Below are 19,665 nucleotides of genomic sequence, written 5' to 3' on the forward strand. Positions count from 1 at the left end.
CGCTTCTTTACCAAGAAGCTCATAACAGTGAGTAATGGAACCTTGCATTTACCCTCAGTCTTTCAGATGAGAATCTGAAAGTGCTTTAAAGAGAGGAACCAACTAAGCATTATTACAATCGTTTGACAAAGACCCATTTTCCAAAGGAGTTTATGGAAGCGTGGAAGGGTTAGGTGATTTGTCAAAGGTCACACAGTAGGACACTGGCAGAGAGAGAATAAAACCCAGATTGGAGTTATACAGGCATAAACCTGGAGTAATGCAGTAGTAAATTGAGACTATGCTCTGCTGTAGCCATTAGCAAACACTGCCTCTGAAAGGCAACAATTTCTGAGTTCCCCAAAATAATATTGTCAGGGGCTTGAGGCCCCAATTCTGGAAAGCTGCCCTATTCAGGAGGATCACATAAACACAAGCTTACAGTTGTATGTTTAAATACCAATGGAGGCAATGGGAATTAAGCATACATTTAAAGTTAAGCACATCATGCTTCATTGCTTTGCTCGAACAGGGGCCTAAAATTCATTAATCTCTGTGATGGACCAGGAGGTTCCTTCTAACCCAGTCTTCTACGAGTGTGTGCTGTAGATCACCTACGCAATGCAATTTCACTATAGTGACAATACAACCAAACGATGACACCTCCTCCACACAAAAAATCTCCTGAGGCTTCACATGGCTGCCTCCTTTCATGATCTGTAACTTTCCCTCTCCCTCAGCAGTCAAAAATAACTCAGCAAGCTGAAATGGCCCTCGATCTTGCCCATACTACCTGTCCCAGCCTACTCCACCTCTACTGCTTTTGGCTCTGTCTTCATCTCCTCTTTGTTCTGTCCAGCTGCTATGGAGCATTTTTATTTATTGAGAGATGGGCCAAGTTCCAATACCAAAAAGCAAATAAACCATTAATGTTGCTTGTACCAAATTAGAGAGATTGTAATCTTTCTACTTCTATCTTTATTCTTCTCTTAATTTCATGGCTGGAACAAATCTAAATATAAACAAAACTTTCCTCCAGCTGTTCATCCACACATGCCAGCTACAAGGCTTCAAGGAAATCTGCCGACATCACTAAAGAAAATCCAAAATACAGAAATTCACTGGTTCTCAGCCCCTCTCATAATAGCATGCCCCTTGCTGAGATCTAGTCAGGAGCCTGTCTCCCATTTAGTAATATGGGAAGGGAAGGGTGTTCATGGTTCTCTGACACCTTACCACAGCTTCCCTGAGGGTTGTGACCCCCAGCCTGAGAACTCATGCTAAAGTTTAAAAACTTTCTCTTTTTCATAGATTAAGTAAAATGGGTAAATCTGATACCATGAAAGAAGTGCCTGGGGTGGGCCCACGCAGCAGCCTTGTGGTTAGAGGGTCAGGCTTGCAGCAACTTCTCCCTGCCTTCTGAAAAGAACCAGTAAGGTTGAACATCTGGAAAAGTTTTGTAATACTGAAGATTTTTAGACTGTGGAATTATCTCCTGAGGAAAGGGATGGGAACCTCTGTTCATGAGCTATTTAAAAGAGGACTTCACAAAGGTCTGTAAGCAGGTATTGTAGGAGATGGATGAGAACATCATGGGTCATTTCCATTCTGCTTTCTATTATTCCCTTGCTTTTGCCCACTGCATGCAGCATTATCCAGTCGGCACTCCATTTCAAAAGCTGAATACCACAGGAGAAGATGTGTCAAGGCAAGAGTGCTTGAAGACACTGAGAAATGCACTGTTGTTTGGCAAATATAGGCACAAAGATTTATAAGCATAGTAGATACCATACCAGCTCTGACTCTTGATCCATCTAATCTGGTAACCTGCTCCTGAGAGTGATTTATACCCTATTTTCCCTGACTCCAAAATGCACGTAGCCACTTACAAATTATATGGGACAAAGAGGGCTTCCATTCTCCTGCAGGTGATCAGCCTAATCCCTGTAGGGAGAGGGGTGCTATCCCTGATTTCCTTGCTTTTGGAGCTGAATTTACTATATTTGTTGAGGCAGATATTTCAAGTTCCATGATCTCTTTTCCAGATAACTCCTGTGGTGGTAGCAGACTCCATGTGCTGATTGACTATTCACTGCACATGTTTCTTTGATCTTCTTTTCAATTCTTCTTTTGCTTTTTACTTCCATGGAGTGCCCCCTCATTCTTGTATCCTGGACCAGACCATCTCTAACATAGATTTTAAAGCCAGAAAGGATCATTGTGATCACCTAGTCTGACCTCCTGCATAACACAGGCCATAGCAATTTCACCCAGTAATTCCTGCAGCGGAGAGAGCTAGTCTTCCCTGCTGTGCAAATTAATATTTATCAGGCAAAGTAAGAGGATTCAGGGGGCCTAGGGCAAAGCAATTTTGGAGGCCCCTTCCATAAGAAAAAGTTGCAATACTATAGAATACTATATTCTCTTGGGGTCCCCTGCCGGGCCCGGGTCCTGGGGCACATTGCCCCACTTGCCCCCCCACCTCCACCCGGGCGGCCCTGAAGTAAAGTGTGGTGGAATTAGAGTATATCTTTTATAAAGACATGCAGTCTTGATTTAAAGGCTCCAAGGGATGATGAATTAATCTTTCCCTGGGTCATCTGTTCTGATGGTTGAATGCCCTCACTGTTAAAAAGCCATGCCATGTTTCCAATTTGAATTTTTCTAATTTCACTGTCCAGATTTTGTTATACCTTTGCTAGAAAAAGAGCCCCTAATATTAAACACAGAAGGTGGGAAATTTTATTGCCCATTTTTAAAAAATATTCCTTTGTTCCATGGATTTTATTTGTTTCAGATCAAAAGTACATTAGAAAGGAGAAAGCACATTCCCCTTTTCAACTCAGTTTATCATCATGCTTTATTTATTGGCCTACACTACTCTTGGTATGAGGCCCTGGACATGCATTTAGTACCAGTTCTTTATGGTTACACTTGCTTTGGAATGTCAAGCACAGCTTCACAACTTGGTTCTCTTCTCACATGTGTAGTCTTAAAGCACAGAGGAAAATCTGTCACACTTATAATCTCTCTCTTTCTCTACAGCCTTCCTCATCACACCAGCTGAGAACCTCACAATTGTTAATGTATTTATCCTCAACAACCTTGTGATATAGGGAAATAGTACCATCCCCGTTTTACAGATGGGCAATAGAGGCATGGAGAGTGACTTGCCCAAGGTCACACAGGAAGGCTGTGTACAGGTCTCTCAAATGCTAGGCTAGTGCCCTAACCATTGGACCATCCTGCCCCCTGTGGCACCAGACAGTTACCCTGTTAGTGTACCAAGTCTAATTCACATGGTTGCAGTTCCAGTTCTGGTTTAGGTCTGGCTCTGTCTTGAGTCAGTTAATTCTCTAGCTCCAGTTCCATTGTTGTGTGGACTATATTTTGGTACATAGAAAGTATCTTCACTAGGCACATCTGTCCTGTCATCCAGTACATTTCTTGTGCATAGTCTCTCCTGAGGCCCTGGAAGATGTATTGTAACAGGTTCATTCTAAATAGAGTGGTAAGAACCTCTCTGGTAGTGTGTGTTTGTTTGGTGAGGTAAAAGATGGGGGTTGGAAGAAAAGAAGGAATTGTTTTCCCCCTTTATTTGTTACACTTGAATACACATTTGCATTCCCATGTCTCTGTCCTCCAAACTTTTTTTCTTGTTTGTTTGTTTATTTTTCCACGGTGCTCTATTTGTGTGAGCACATCTACAGGTCTCCTGTTGTTGATTTTGTTGTTTGACTGGTTTTTAATTTTGGGTTGGATTATTTGGGTCTTGAACAATTTATCTCACAAGCTGGTTCCTAGACCCTAAATTAGTTCCAAAGGAGGCATTATTTCCTGTTGCCAACTGGAATTTTACTTATATCAGGATGGATTCTCTTCTCTTCTCTCTCTCTGCCTCTCTTTCAATATTCCCTTATGCATTTCTTGCTCCCCTCTGATTTCTACTCTTCTCTTCCTCTTTTCTTTGCTTCTTTCATATTACAAGACAAAAGCCTGTCATTTCACAGTACAAACTTCTGCTGGTGAATATTCTCCAAGCCAAAACCAGAGCATCACAGACAGAAAAGGTTATCTGATGACACGTCAGAAAGCACCAAAATTTACCCAGGAAGCATTTCCTTACCATGCACAAAGCACTGGCAACCCTGTGGCAGTCAGTTTTTGCCACAGTGGTACCAGCCAGCAGTAAATTAGCAAGTGAGAGAGGATAGTTGTGGTAGATTTTGAAGCACTGGGAGGGCGACTATTCAGGAATCAGATATTGCACTGGGATCATTTCTGAATATTCCTGGTGAAAAGTATAAACACAATGGTACCTCAGCATCAAGACTTCACGCTCATTTTCATCTTCCTACAACTATCCTAATACTACACAATGGTATCCAAATAGAGCTGGAACTAACCTGCTCTGGCACCATTAATATTAATAGTAACCAGTTATAGTGTGGTAGCACCAAATGGCTTCAACCAGGTCAGGCTCTATTGTGCTACCCCCTGCACAGACATATAATAAATGACAGCCCCTGCCCCAAAGGGCTTTCTGTCTAGGCGGGAAACCCACACTGACATCTCTACTAGTAACCCAAGTTCCATGACAACCATGCTGGAACAAGGTATTTGTGGTGTCTGATTCATTCTTGCACCAAAGTGACTAAGAAATTACTGTATTAAAAAACCAGTGGTCCCCCCCTTTAAAAAAATTAAAACCTTTTTTTGACATGCTAATATCTGCTCATTTCCTCCTCCTCAACTATTTGAGTTGGAGAGTTATCGGCTCCCATCAGACCTCACACAAACAGATCTGTGCGGTTCGTAGGTTGTAACATTGCTCTCCGCTGAGGACACAGTGACAAACAATGGCTTTGATCAACTAACTGTGGCAAGCTCTTTTATTTATTTATTTATTTACTTTTCACATAGCAGACATGGTTTTGCGACCAAAGGTCATTCGAACAGAGCAATTTGGCCCATGGCCAGTGCAATAATGTTTGCCAGAGTACGCTGTGTTCTACTGTATCTGGCACTAAAAGATCTTAGACTATATCTTTTTTTTATTATTATTTATATTTTTGGTTATGATGTTTTTTAGGGAAACCATTTAAGTGGAACACAATTAATTTCCACCGGGAGAGTTTGTGTGGATGCCTCTTTGTACGGTTATTGTTTCAGTGTCCAGTGGCTTTTTTCTTTTATTAAGTGATTAAACTTCTGTGCTGTGAGAAAACAACTGGGGGCAGATAACTGGGAATCTTGGAGGCCATGTTGACTGAGTCACACAGCCGCATTTGGGCGTAATGCTTCCATAAGCATCTACCCCAACTAGTACAATATGATGAGAGCTGTCTTATTACAAGATGAAAAAGCCTTGTGAACTCCTTGACGTCCCTTTCCTCTCCTTATTTTTATTTCTTCTCATCTTCCCTTTACTCTTAAGTTTCAGTTCTTCTCTGAAAAGTTATTGTGTAAATATGTCACCTTCTCCATAGATTAGCTTTCTCTGAGTGTTCAGAATCCCGTCTGCACTAGGTTGATGGAAGAATTGGGCAGGTGGATTACCTACTCTGATGCAGCATTTTAAGTGTAGACAAACCCAAAGTGCTCAGCACCTTTCACTCCAGTTATCTCTGCAGACCAGCACTGCAACTAGTGTGTTCTCCGGGTTCCATTCCATCCTATGCATCTTCTATTGAACTGTTCACTAAATTCCAGCCACATACGCCAGTGCAACCCTACAGAAATCAATGAGGTTGCAGAGATGTTGCTGAAGGCATAATTGGAGGACAATGAGATTGAATGGGTGTAATTGGGGGTACGTCTACACTGCACGATTATTTCGAATTAGCTTAAACCGATATTACAAAACAGATCTAATAAAATCGGTTTAGCGCGTCCACAGTGGGATCCCGAAATCGATTGTTTGCGTCCATGGTCCAAAGCTACCATCGATTTCAGGAGCGGTGCACTGTGGGTAGCTGTTCCTCAGCTATCCCATAGTTCCCACTTCCGTGTTGAGAGCACAGTGCCTGATGGGGCAGAAAACACTGCCCCGGGTGGTGCTGGGTACAGCCTCACCCCTCCCTTTGTGAAGGCAGCAGACAACCCTTTGGCGCCTTTTTCGCGGAGTGCATTGAGCAAACGCCATAGCACAGCAATCTTTCCCTTTTTTTTTTCACGTGGTGGTGGGGGGAAATAAACTGAGGAGCTGTTCCCTGAACCACGCCAGACACTGTGTTTGAACCTACAGACATTGGGAGCTCAGCCAAGAATGCAAATAATTTTCAGAGACTGCTGTGGACTGTGGGATAGCTGGAGTCCTCAGTACCCCCTCCCTCCCTTCATGAGCGTCCATTTGAGTCTCTGGCTTCCCGTTACGCTTGTCACGCAGCGCTGTGTATCCTGGAGTTTTTTATTCAAACGCTTTGGCATTTCGTGTTCTGTAACGGAGCTGGATACAACAGATTTGTCTCCCCATACAGCGATCAGACCTAGTATCTCCCGTACGGTCCATGCTGGAGCTCTTTTTGGATTTGAGACTGCATCGCCAGCCATGCTGATCAGAGCTCCACGCTGGACAAGCAGGAAATGTAATTCAAAAGTTCGCGGGGCTTTTCCTGTTTACCTGCCCGCTGCATCCGAGTTCAGATTGCTGTCCAGAGCGGTCAGTGCTGCACTCTGGGATGCCGCCCGGAGGCCAATAACGTCGATTTCCGTCCACATGAACCCTAATCCGAGTTATCACTATCGAATTTAGCGCTACTCCTCTCGTTTGGGAGGAGTTCCGAAATCGATTTAAGGAGCCGTTTAACTCGATATTAATGACGACGTCGTGTGAACGGATACAGCGTTAAATCGGTATATCGGCCATTAAACCGATTTAAAGTCGCAGTGTAGACCTGGCCTGGGAGTATAATTTGGCCTGCAAAACCTGTCTCACTGGTGATGTGAAGGGAGGAGGAAAGAACCCAGTTTGACCCTCAGATGCTATGCTGAGTTTGTGGGGCTGTCAGTTAGGAAAAAACCAACAACATCCTTTCATTTGTTAGCTGAGCAGATTTGATAGGGAAATAACTGAAAGAAGTGAACACAGGACTCCCTAGTGCCATTGTTACAGCCGCTTTGCAGAACAGAACTGCACTCTGAAGAGTTTTGTAGTTTTAAAACAATCAAATATTGTCATTCTGCAGTATCTCTCCCCACGGGCTTTACACCTGCAGAAGCCCTTCCTGCTGCCTTCTATACTTGTTGGGGACTAGTGTTTGCTTTTTTTAAATTGATGAGACAGTTTGGGGGTGAGGAAAATCAGAGACTGTTGGTAGTTTTGATAAACAGGCATTGTACAGTCAAGGACTGTACAAACTTCTCCAAACAGGTCTGCCACAATACTTCAATCCAGATGTGAAGCACTATTCAAGCCCTGGATTTCTCTATTAACAGAAACTACCTGTCATATCAAATTATGTTTGAGTCAGTAGCACAATCGGAGAAAGCAGCTGAAGGGTGATTATGGTGGAAACACCAGCTTCTTACTCAACCTTTTGTGTATTCTGACTCACATCTGTTTTGTTCACTGCTAAGAGTAAGGGTGTACTATTGTTTACTCTTGTTAGCCTTGCAGATCTTATATATGTACACATATAATTGTATAGGCTTTTTGTAGGGCACTTATTACTGTAGCATTTGAGTACCTTACAAATATCAATTAATATTTCCATATGCCCTGTGAGGCGGAGAAGCAGTATTATCCTGTTTTACAGAGGGGAAACTAAGGTACAATATGATTAAGCAACTTGCTCACCATCACAGCAAGTAAGTGGTAGTATCAGCAATAGAACCTAGATTTCTAGAATCCCAGTCTAATGTCTTAACCACAAGACCCTCTTTCTTTTGAAGAATGTGCAGAAGTTTATACTGGTCTGTGCACTGAAAAGAAAAACAGGTGACAAATACCCATGAGGTCCCTTGTTATGCCCCAGTCACATCTGTCATGGTAAAGGGAGTCATGGACCTGAGCACCTCACAGTTTTAATATATTTGTCCTCACAAAACCCCGGTGAGGCAGGAAACTTCTTGGAGAATGATTCCTTCTTTGGACCTTCATTTTGTTATGAAAATGGATTCTTTGACATGTAAATAAGGTTCCTGTGGACCTGATCCAGCTCTACATACTCAGGAGAAATTTCCTTTGTGGTTAATAGGCATTTTATCTACGTAAGGACTAAAGATTGTAGCATCAGGCCCTTTGTGTAAAGTAAAAAGGGAGGGAAGAGAAATGTAGTAAAATGCTGGCAATAGAAGCAGAACTTTTTGTGAGTAGAATGTTTTCCAATGCTTGCCAGAAAGCAACAGCTGCTCAAATAACTCTAAATTTAATAGACAGCAAATCAGTGGGGCCAAATTCATCCTCGGGAACGACACTAATGCTCGTTAAAGCCACTGAGGTCATTGAACTTTACACCAGAGATAAATTTGTTCAATTTTTTTTTAAACTGCCAACAACCTAGTAATTATTAGAAACATACTTATTTACAAAAGATAAACAACTGTGTAAGTGTAGGGCAGGGGTGGCCAACCTGTGGCTCCAGAGCCGCATGTGGCTCTTCAGAGGTTAATATGCGGCTCTTTGTATAGGCACCGACTCCAGGGCTGGAGCTACAGGCGCCAACTTTCCAGTGTGCTGGGGGGTGCTCACTGCTCAACCATCTGCTCTGCCCCAGGCCGTGCCCCCATTTCACCCGTTCCCCAAGCCCCGTGCCCCTTCCCCTCAGCCTGTCATGCCCTTGCTCCTCCCCCCTCAGAGCCTCCTGCAAGCGTGAAACAGCTCCTTGCATAGGGCAGGAGATGTGGGGAAAGAGGGGGTGGGAGGTGCTGGGGGTTGCGGGGGAGGGAGCTGATGTATTGCTGTGGCTCTTTGGCAATGTACATTGGTAAATTCTGACTCCTTCTCAGGCTCAGGTTGGCCACTCCTGGTGTAAGGTATCGGTTATGTTACCATGAAGCTGTGGGGAATATGTCTTTGTGAGGATATTTTGTTATTACTGTATTTTTTTCAGAAATCAAATTAACATAGTTACTAATATCCAGTGCTAGAGATGGAAGAACCCACTTTGCTGAGTTGAGACTCCACTTGGAAATTATGGTGTTTGGATTCAGAGCTGAACTCAGAACTGTTGGCAGGGTTATTCTGTTTGGCTCTGGCAAGTTCTGGACTTTTTTTAAAAAAATAATTTTTTTCTCCCAGTTTCCCAAGAAGCCAGGGACGACTGTTTTCAAACAAGAATTTTACTGTATGTGTGAGGTCCCTGAAATAGATGTTTTAGAAACAATGGCATATTATTTATATTTAGTATTAATTTTGAATATTTCTTTATTGTTGTATTTGTTTATTGCAATACATGTTGTATAATAAGAGAAACGGGAACTGAACCCTTAAGAATAGGATGTGGTGGGGCTGGGTGTGAGTTCTTGTAGGGCTAGTGAATTCAGTACATGTGTAGCAGCTGCAAGAGGAGATTCACTTGGAGCTGAGCTCTGGGGAGGTCTCAGCCTGCAAGAAACTCTTCAAGAAAAACGTGTGGATTCCTAGAATAAATACAGTTTTCCTTTGAGAGCTGAGTCTTGTGACTGAGGGTGTAACAAATTTGAAGCTTCCACTGAGACAATATTTGTTTGGGGCCATTCTAAAGGATTACAGTTGAACTGGCCACAAAATGATGGAGATTGCAAACTTGAGTCTGAAAGCTGTCTCAGCTTCTAAGCAGAGCTGGATCTCCTGCCTGTGACTGAATGACTGTAAATTGCAGGGGATGATCAAACAAATGTAAGCGACAAAAACCACAGAGGTTTAATCCAGTATACCCCAAAGCGTTTAGAGCCTGAATCTGTTAGCTCAAAGTTTGTCAGAACACGAGCAGGTAGCGTTGCAGCAACTAAAGACAACAGAGCAATTTAGAGCTAAGTGGATGAGAAATGAGTCAGCGCATTGCAGCCTATTGAAAATGACACTAATAAGTGAACACGGAGCCATCAAAACCAGCTATCAGCATTTAGGGAAGGTTTCAGAATCACAAGGCAGATTGGTGTTCCAGACTACTAAAATTTAACGATCCTTGTGTGGAATCACAATCTGAAGCAAGATTAAAAAGGGATAGTCCAGAGCCAGAAATTATGGAAGATGTTTCCGTGCAGCTAGCCAAAGACTGAAACGCCAAAGTTTTTTAGAGGGAAAGAGCAATCCCACATTCCCCAAACTAAGGCAGATACTACAACCACATTATTCTGAAAAAAATGCCACTGATCTCTATCAAAAATTTATCACAGCAGTTCAAGAAGCCAAAAAGATTCCACTGGATTTCCCGACGGGTGCAATGAAGCTTAATTAAAAAACTGTCTTTGCATCACAGAAGGCAGAGTCTACACCAAAATATCTCCCTGAATTGGTTCAAAGTCAGTTTCTACAGTCTAGTTTGACTGCGTTGCACTGCGAGAATATTAGAGTTTACTAACCACATTTACAGGATTTAAATGTAGCTGATGATCTTTTGTTGGAAAAACTGAATATGGTCTATAGCACTGAAATGGAGCATCGGCAACAATTAAAAGGATCAGAGTAATTGAGATAATTAAAAATAAATTCCATGCAACCTGTTTCGAAAGAAGGAGAAACTAAAAAGCTCTCAACCACGGTTAAAGAACAAAACCGCCAAAGTAAAATTCATTAGCTACTAGGATGGAACAGAACAATGAAGCACTCTAACAACTGGAATGGCCCTTCTCACAATGACTGTAACTTCAGGAATAATTCCCTACATTATTCAAATCAGAAAAGACAAATGCAAAGGAGTAACAAGAGTTGTTGTCAATACTGTCAATAGAAAAATTCCAATAAAAGATGTGAACATTGCTACAAGTACGGTAGCAATTCATTCTGTGTAGTAAGATGTCAGATATGATATCGATCTCAGCAATTGGAAAATATGACAGGGTATGTCTACACTATGAAATTGGGTCGATTTTACAGAAGTCGATTTTTAGAAATCGATTTTATAAAGTCGATTGCGTATGTCCACTACCATAGCTAGCATTGACTTACAGAGTGGTGCACTGTGGGTAGCTATCCCACAGTTCCCACAGTTTCCACCACCCACTGGAATTCTGGGTTAAGCTCCCAATGCTGATGGGGCAAAAGCATTGTTGCGGGTGGTTTTGGGTACATGTCGTCAGTTGCCCCTCCCTCCGTGAAAGCAACAGCAGACCATCATTTTGCACCTTTTTCCCTAGGTTACCCGTGCAGCCGCCACACCACGGCAAGCATGGAGCCTGCTCAGCTCACTGTCACCACTGTTGTTGTAAGCAAGTCTACTGTGGGGGCTGCTGTGATCCAAGTAGCCAATGTTCTGTTATCAAGGGTAGTGACTCTGGGAAATGTGCAGGCCTTTTTAGATTTTAGGTGATTGTATTCCTATCCTTTGTCGCTGGTGAAGAAGTCTTGCAGCCGTACATTCCAGGCCGGTCAGCACTGTAACACCCCATAGCACTTCTGTGGTTGACACATATAACAGCTCTGGGGCTCTTGCTCTTTTGCCTTGGCCGAGGTACTCGGACCTTCAAGCATTCAACACAAAAGCACCTGCAACAGCTGACATAGCTACACAGCAGCAGCGCCTTGCCTTCACAGTAGACGGTGCACTAGGACTGCTAACTATCCTTGTCAGACATGTAGCTTGGCTGGGGGTTCTGGGAACATCTTCCCTGCCCAGATCCTAGCAACCTCCAGGGCATGGTGTACAACTCCACCACTTCCGCTGCAACTCTGCTCTCCTGCAGTTCTGCTCTCCTGCTCCCCAGCAACAAGCTCGGGGGAATCTGTTCTGGTCCTCCTGGGTGCTGCTGGCAACAGACGGTGCCAGTAGGACTGCTAACCGTCCTCATCCACCGCTTCCCTGCAACTCTGCTTCCTGCTCGGGTGATCCATAATGAAGCCGGACACCAGGCAATAAGAAGAGCACAGCAAGGAGTGCTGTGCATCAAAGAGGCTTTGAAAACTAGTTCATGACGGTCAGGCTCGGTGTGACAGTTGTGTGTGTTTCTCCTGATGCAAACCCTCTCCATTGTTGATTTGAATTCTCTGTAAGCCAACCACCTTCCTCCCTTGGAAATAAAGTAACTATTGTTTTGAAACCATGCATTCTTTCTTTATTAATTCATCATGTCTGTTTGCTCCCCAACAGATGCTTCATATTGTCCGTTCTCCCCCATTAGTCTCACACCGCGTCTTGCCTCCACTCTTCGTGCTCCACTTAATTTCCTGGCCACTGAATGCCTCCATGCATTAAGCTGTGCCCTATCTGTGTGGGAGGGACTGCATGAGCTCAGAAAACATGTCATCGTGAGTGCATTTTTTTTGCCTTCTAATCTGCGATAACCTCAGGGATGGAGATGGTAGTGGGAGCATAGCAACATTCTATGTTCTACGATTCTAGGGGACTGCATCGTCACCTGTGCTGCTGAGTTGCCATACTGACCAAAACAGGAAATGAAAAGTTCCGGGTCTTTTCCTGGTACCTGGCTAGTGCATCAGAGTTCAAAGAGCTGTCCAGAGCAGTCACAATGAAGCACTCTGGGATAGCTCTGGGGCCAATATCAACGATTTGCGTCCTCACTACCTCAAATTTGACCCAGCAAAGTCAATTTAGCGCTATTCCCCTTGTCGGGGAAGAGTAAGAAGTTGATTTTAAGAGCCCTTTAGGTCGACAGAACGGGGTTGGTTGTGTGGATGCAGTCATTTTTAAATCAACCTAACATGGCTAAATTTGACCTACCCCATAGTGTAGACCAGGCCAGAGAGTCACAATCAGGAGGAAAGGGAGTGATCAACCAAAGTGAAATCCCAGTATACTTGCTCCTCTTGCCAGAAAAATGAACTTAGGAATGGTTTACATCAGGGTCTCAAACTCAATTTACCTTAGGGCCAGTGCCAGTCCTCAAATCCTCCCTGGGGGCCAACAACGTCACTCATGCCACCCAGAACCCGCCCCAAAAACTCTGCCCTCCACCTGCCTAAGGCGCTGGGAGGGAGTTTGGGTGTGGAGGAGGTCTGGAGTAGGAATTGGGGTGCAGGCTCTGGAGGGAGATTGGGTGCAGAAGGCTGAGAGGTTGGGCTTGGGAGGGAGTTGGGTGGGGAGGGGTCTGGGGTGCAGGCTCTGGGATGGAGTTTGGGGACTGGGGATGTTGAGGGAGGGGGTGCAGGCTCTGGAGGGAGTTTGGGGGTGTGAGGGGTGTGTGGAAAGGGGATGGGATGCAGGTCTGGGAGGGAGTGGGGATGGGGTGCAGGCTCTGGGAGTGAATTTGGGGGTTGGGGCGGGTGGTCGCTTGCGTCAGTGTGGAGATGAGGGTATGTTGGCGTGCAGGCAATGGGAGGAGTCTGTTGGGGTTATCTTGCTGGTTGGAGTTGGAGTTTGATGCTGATCTGGGTTAGGCTTTGCGGAGAGAGTTGAGGGCTGGGGGGGCTGTGGGGAGGGGTGCAGGCTCTGGGAGGGAGTTTAGGGGCGGGAGGGGGTATGTAGGGAGGGGTGCAGGCTCTGGGAGGGGTGCGGAGATACTTACCTGGGGGTCCAAGGTTGGGCAGGCCCGGGGCCTCCACGCGCTGCTGCCCCCAGGCACTGCCCCAACAGCATCCCATTGGCTACAGGGGCGCTCGGGGCAGAAGCAGCGCATGGAGGCACAACCCCGCCCCACCCTGGAGCCGGCAGACATGTGAAGTGAGCAGGCAGACACCGTTCAGCTCTGCTGAGCTGCCAAGGCCCCTGGGTGGGGAGCACCTGGGGGCAGCAGGTGGGGCCAAGGGAGATACCTGGCCCCAAAACTGCTGGAGCCCCATAGGCCACATTGGGGAGGCTAACAGGCCGCACATGGCCTGCAGGCCTCAAGTCTGAGACTCCTGGTTTTATGCAGTGTTCAAGGTCTCTTCAGGAAGTGTATTGCTTACGGGTATTGGTAAATGCAGCACTGAAGGAGACATAAAACTATATACCACACCTGGCAAGGCTCCACAGAGAACAGTAATAAGCTAGCCAGTTCTGTGATTCATTGAAGTTTTAACCTAGGTGTTGCTAGACAGCAAAGAAAAATTGCCCCATTAGTTGGAAATAAATGCTTACTATATTGTCATCTCTGTGATAGGAAAGTAAAAGCATTACAGGACACAGATATCAATCACTGATTAAACAAATTTGAAAGAGAACCATCTCCCAGAGCAGGAGTTAAGAATTATTAGATATTGAAAGGAGACTAGATGTAATGGCCATGAAGTTCCTTTTGACGGAATGAACTCAGGAAAGTCAGCGGATATATGGTCTTGTTCAGTAAAGGGCTGTTGAAGTCATCAGTAACAGTTTACATGTCTGCAGTGCCCTTTATCCATGCAGCTCAAAGCCTGGCATAAAAGTAGTAAAGCATCATGAGCCCCATTTGATAGATGGGATAACTGAGGCAGACAGGTCAAGTGACTCGCTCAAACCAGAGAGTGAGTCATTGGTAGAGTTAGAGGTACAGTCCAAGTCTCATGACTCCTGATGTTCATAGAAATGTGGGGCTGGAAGGGACCTTGAAAGATTTTTCTAGTCCAACCCCTTGTGTTGAGGCAGCACTAACTTACTAGGCCATCCTTGACAAGTGTTTGGCTAGCCTGTTCTTAAACATCTTCAGTGACACGGATTCCACAACCTCCCTTGGTAATCTATCCCACTGCTTAACTATCCTTATAGTTAGAAAGTTTTTCCTAATACCCAACCTAAATCTCCCTTCCTGCAGATTAAGCCTATTACTTCTTGTCCTACAGTCAGCGGAGATGGGGAACAATTGATCACCATCTCCTTTATAACACCCCTTAACATATTTGAAGACTGTTATCAGAGCCCCACCTCAGTCTTTTATCAAAACTAAACTTGTCCGTTTTTTTAAACCTTTATTCATAGGTCAGGTTTTCTAAACCCTTTATCACTTTTGTTGCTTTGCTCTGAACTCTGCATTTTGTCCACATATATCTTGAAGTGTGGCACCCAGAGCTAGAGAAACTGAGACCTCACCAGTGCTGCATCCAGAAGGACAATTACATCTGTCTTACATATGACACTTTGGTTAATAAACCCCAGAATGATATTAGCCTTTTCACAACTGCATCATAATGTTGACTCACATTCATTTTGTGATCCATTGAAACCCTTAGGTCCTTTTCCAGCAGTACTACCAGTTATTCCCAATTTTGGAGTCGTTCATTTGATTTTTCCTTGCTAAGTGTAATACTTCACACTTTTTGTTACTGAATTTCATCTTGTTGATTTCAGACCAATTCTCCAGTTTATCAAAGTCCTTCTTCTAAGCATGTCCTCCAAAGTGCTAGCAACCCCTCCCAGCTGGTGGTGTCATCAGCAGATTTTATAAGCATACTCTCCACTCCATTATCCAAGTCATTAGTGAAAATATTGAACAGTACTGGATCTAGGACAGACTCGTGCAGGTCTCCACTTGATAACTAGTCTTTGAGTAAGGTCTTTCAAGCTGTTTTGCACCCACCTTATAGTAGTTTCATCTAGACCGCATTTCCCTAGTTTCATTATGAGAAGGTCATGCGAGACAGTATCAAAATCTTTTCTAAAGTCAAGATCAAGATATATAGTAGATATCATGAGATATCTAATTAGAGCATAACTTCACATTTAGTTCAAAAGACAACTGGGATCCAGTGGCTAGTTTGGTTTTGGCAGGGTAACTAGATCAAGCCTCCCAATACCAGTCAGCACACAAACTGCTGCATTTAGTTATGCAATTGCCCCTTACTATACCTGAGACTTGCACAGGATAAAATGCTAGTATGTATTTTTAAAAAGCTTGACTTCTTCAGTTATATATTGCTGATTGTGATAGGGGAATGCCCATCATCTGTTAGAGAAGAAAAAAACCCAGCCCAGTTAGTGACATGCTCTACACCTGTGAGGTGACTAATTGATTGTTTCCTGATCAGAGGGGGAAGAGCTGGGTGATGATCTGTTAGTCACCTGGACCTTATAAGTAGACTCAGGGGGCTGAGTAAGAGGGTACTGTAGAGGAGACAGAACTTGTACAAGAAAGCTAGAGCAGGCTAGGTTCCTGTGGTGAGAAGCCCTGAGACAGGGATTAGAAGGAGCCAGAGACTTCCGTAGGGAAGGCTGCTAGAGTACCTGGGGAGAGAAGGGGAGGCAGTGGGTGAAAGCCTACTCCTCAAAAAGCAACAGAGGAAGCATTCTGCAGGAGCAGGGTGGGCTCCTGGGGTGGGGAGGCCCTGAGGTAGGGCCAGTAAGATCATTTCAGTATGACAGAAGACTTATTAGTTTAGAGGTTTACTTGGCCTTAGAGTTGGACTTCATTACACTGGAAGTGGTTTAGAACATCCAGGGCCAGGCCAAAGAAGACTCTAGACGTGAGTGATATGGAAAGATAGCCAGCCTACAGGGATGCTGGAGACAAAATCTACAGCAACATCAAGCCTGACCCAAGGGGGCTTGCTTGGGGTGAGTACACTCAATGACACTGATATTGAGCCACAGGCAAACCTCAAGAGGCTCAGAGTACATTTGCAGAAGCATCCAAACTTGCATCCCTAATTCATTAGAAGCACTTTGGGCTGAGGCACTTTGTGATGGGACTTTGTTTGGGCATTTCCAACCTTTCATGGTTACAGCCAAGCCAGTAATATCAGAAGAACAGCCTCTCTCTGGGTATGTTGTCACTCTTCCTTCCAACCAAAACAAGGGATTACAGAGGTGACTAAAAATGAAGGGAGGGAGGAATGATTCAATTAGTTCCAAACCTTCCAAAATGTTCCGGCTTTAGAGAGTGATAAGTGTTAGAGGTTACTTGTTTTACCCAGGCTTGTTCTCCCACCCATACTGATGTGCTCTGGGAAATGGGGCCAGCAGCCTGTTAGTTTGTCCAGTCTCTGTGTGGTATCAGTCAAAATGGTCTGTGCTAACTTTGCACCAGTTTGGCTGTTAGTGCAGTCCCATCTCCACACAATACATCTTCTATCTCCTCCCACACAGAGAGAGCATGCATTTCTGTAGTAGCAGGTGAGGATTCTCCAGGACATGATTCACACTGGGGTCTCACCTGGGGTGAATTTGGCATTATCTTATTAAGCACCAGGAAATGTCTCTTCCACCTGGAGATAATACAAGGCCAAACAGCATACAGGCTGTTCTGGCTCAGAAGCCATGGCCTGGCCTAAGCTAAAAAGTTAGGTCCCCTCAGCTACTCAGGGGTGTGAAAAAATCTCTATGATATGTAGTCAAACTGACCTAACATCTGGTTTAGACAGTACTAGGTTGATGGAAGAATTCTTCTCAGAGGTGGATTCACAATAGCAAGTGGAGAGACCCCTCCTGTCGCTGTCATCTCTACATTTACACTATGCTACAGTGTAGACATGTAGACAGAGTGTCTACACTCAGTGTAGACATGACCAAAGAGCATGAATTGTTAACATGCAGATTGAATTTGGTTTCAAATCAAACCCAAAGGCAACACAACTTTCATGGACAGGTTTTCTATCAACGCTCAGGAGTTAGAAAGCCCAGAGAGACATTCTTCTCTATACCTCTTTCATTGTGGCTCTCTATTCCTGGCCTCTCCCTTCCCTCTGTCTGCATTCCTCTTCCTCCATTTCTACATTATCATTACCTTTGTCCGGTTTTGCATATGTATTTGGATAGGGTTTCTCATGACAGAATCATAGTCCTTGGCAATGGCACCCACCAATTACCATTTAAAATAATATTCAACAATTTTTATAGAATAGTGGTATGCCCAGGATAACGCAGCAGGAAAGTGTTGTGTACTAGCTCTAGTAAAGAATCGAATTAGACAGACAAGTTGTTTCCTGCAATATTCCTGAGAGAGATGTTATATTTTTTGAGTTCACTTTATTTCAGTTGACTGAGTTTCAATCAGTATGAGATGCTAATAGGGGAAGACATAACAGTCAGTCTCTAAGGGAGTGTGACATGGTGGTCTGGTGCTTTGTAGGGTTAGTTAGAGGAGATTTTTGTAGTCTATAAAACCCATTATGTCGAATGTGGTATGATTAAGTAAGTGAATATGATACAAATGGAATATAAAAAAATCATCTTGTCTTGTTTTTCCTACCCCACTTTCTTCCCATCTGTCTATGCGTACAATTTTTCTCCTCCATTTCCATTTTGGGAATCGAGAAGGCCGTACACCTAGAATAGTTGGCTGCCTTGAACATTTGCAGAAAGCCAGGTGGCTGATTGCCGCTAGTTTAAACTGATAGCCGCCAGTAAGCTTGTTGAAGAAAGAGAATCTGAAAATTAGGGCCAGATAAAGCCCTCAATATTGGTGAAAGGCATAAGAAGGCGCCATACTGTATCAGGATCAAGGTTCCATCAACGTATCCTGCTCTGAGTGGCCAATGGCAAGGTTTCCCCAAAGGAAGATGGACCAATTATCATAGTATCCTTGCGCTGTCACCAATTCAGCTTCTAGCAACAGATGCTAGAACACCATTCCTGTCCATCCTGGCTAATTGCCATTGATGGGCTTCTCTCATGATCTCTTCAGCCCTTTGTAAAACCCATATATTGAAACTTCAACAACAATCCTCGACAAGGAGTTCCAAGGTTGACAGTATTCGCATGAAAAAAAATACTCTTGTGGTGTTTTAAAACCTGCTACCTATAAAACCACCCTCTCCTTTTACTTTCTTATCACTCATGAATTTTAATAGACCTGCTATCATATCCCCCCTATATGCCCTTTTCCACAACTGAAAAGTCGCCATCTTAATAATCTCTTGTCAACAAAAGCTGTTCCATCTCCCTAATCATTTTGTTTGCCCTTTTCTGACTTTTTCCAAAGTTCCATATATCTTTGAGATGAAAGCGCACGTATAGCCGACGACCGCATAAATTACAAGGTGTGGCATTACCCAGATTATATAGATGGCAATATGATATTTTCGTCTTATTATCTATCCTCTTGCTTGAATGAGTCCCACAATTCTGGTTGCTTGCTTTTTGACGTGCTTGCACATTGAGTTGGAATTTTTCAAGAACTATCACCCCAAGCTGTTCCCAAGATCTTTCTTGTGGTGGAACAGCAATTAGACCCATCATTGTATATAGGTTAACGCGCATTATGCCTTTTCAATGTCCATTACTTACTGCATTTAATCAACATGAAAGATTTCATCTGCCACTTGGTGCCAGTCACCACATTGGAGATCCTTTGAGCCTCTATTGCAGCCTGGGACTATAACTTCTTGAGTATTTTGTATCATTCTGCACCCATTTCTTTCACCGTTGATGCCCCCCTTTTCAATGAGTTAGAATTTAATATAGCACTGTGGGTCGAGTACAGATCCTGGGGGCACCACATATTAACCTTTCTCTCCATCTGAACTATTTACTCTTATTCTTTGGGTTTCTATCTTTTAACCAGTTCCCAGCCCAGGAAGACCCTCCTCTTATAACATGACTGCTATTTTGCTTAAGAACCTTTTTTGGTGAGGGACCTTGTCAAAGACTTTCTGAAAATCTAAATACACTATATCCACAGGATCTCCTTTGTCCACATGCTTGTTGACCCTCTCAAAGAATTCTAGTAGATTGGTGAGGCATGATTTCCCTTTAT

Source organism: Chelonoidis abingdonii, chromosome 8 (assembly GCF_003597395.2).
Source record: "Chelonoidis abingdonii isolate Lonesome George chromosome 8, CheloAbing_2.0, whole genome shotgun sequence".
NCBI lineage: Eukaryota > Metazoa > Chordata > Testudines > Testudinidae > Chelonoidis > Chelonoidis abingdonii.